This window comes from Nestor notabilis, unplaced genomic scaffold, assembly GCF_000696875.1.
Source record: "Nestor notabilis isolate BGI_N333 unplaced genomic scaffold, ASM69687v1 scaffold24593, whole genome shotgun sequence".
NCBI classification, from domain to species: Eukaryota; Metazoa; Chordata; class Aves; order Psittaciformes; family Psittacidae; genus Nestor; species Nestor notabilis.
Window position 1 is genome coordinate 53,467 of NW_009923683.1, and position 253 is coordinate 53,719.

Genomic DNA, 253 nt, shown 5'->3' on the forward strand with positions numbered 1-253 from the left:
CCATCAAGCTGCAAAAGTCTCTGTGTGCTGGCACCTTCCCTTCCCATCACATTCCCACTCTATTTAGGGCAGAAAGTGAAGGCCGATCCTATGTGCAACTGGTACCACAGAGGGAATCTCGGGAGGCTGCTGTGAGCTCCAACTGGAGCCCGGCCAGGACACCTACAGCTCCTGCCTGTATGCTCGGGCGAAGGGCCAGCGGAGCCTCGGTGCCTGCGGGTGGGTAGGACGGTGCGTCCGCACGGGGCCCAGC